Raw genomic sequence first — 909 nt, 5'->3', positions numbered from 1 at the left:
ACATATTTAGACAGTAATTACCACTACATTGTGATAGTGAACAGAGGACACAGTGTTACTGTGTGTGTACATTCTTGCTTGTTAGTTCCACGATTACGTAATGACTATCAGGCTTACATACTTAGGACATATACTGGTACTGCTAATGAGATTTTAATGCAACATTTTGGCTTACTTGAAGAAACATTCTGAATTTAAAGTACTTTCAGTGAGATACCAGATGACACAGTGGTTAGTTTATGTGACAGGTACACGATTTTATCACGACACTACTAATGAGTGACAATTTACAATGTTGCTTTTGCAGTGTTTCTGTTTTATATCTGCACAGTTTTTCTGAATTATTCTGGAAAGTAAAACATGTTTTAGTAGTAACTTTTGTGGTATAGCTACAATGAGACAGCCTCTTTTGTAGCACAACAATATGTTACAGCACAGTACTTTCTTCATCACAACAATAAGTGTAATAACTAAGATATCTATACGCAAAGCATTTCACTTTTGTTTATCATGAGGTAAGTACATTGACTTCTGCAGAACTTAGCTTTCGGAGGACAATAACTACGACACTTCCACAGAGATTATCTTATAGCAAGACGCACATTTAGCGCTACAGGACACGTATTTGAGTGATTAATTTTGTACTTAAATCATTTATTTTTAAATATATTTGAAGTACAATGATACAAAGGTTTTCCGTAATACATTTCATTCCATTGTTGTAATCTGTAACACCTGAGGGTATAATTACATTAATCCTCAGGGGGTACACGCTTACTTTGTGTACCATGTGTTTGGCAAGCACAAGGAGCCCTAGCTAATATGGTATTTGCTTATACAACTTTACACATCGGTACCATATTTCTCTAACACATAATTACACAGCTATCTGATCATTTAACTGAGAGA

This window comes from Schistocerca cancellata, chromosome 7, assembly GCF_023864275.1.
Source record: "Schistocerca cancellata isolate TAMUIC-IGC-003103 chromosome 7, iqSchCanc2.1, whole genome shotgun sequence".
Classification (NCBI taxonomy): Eukaryota; Metazoa; Arthropoda; class Insecta; order Orthoptera; family Acrididae; genus Schistocerca; species Schistocerca cancellata.
The sequence above is the reverse complement of the archived record's forward strand: the minus strand, read 5'-3'. Positions refer to the sequence as shown.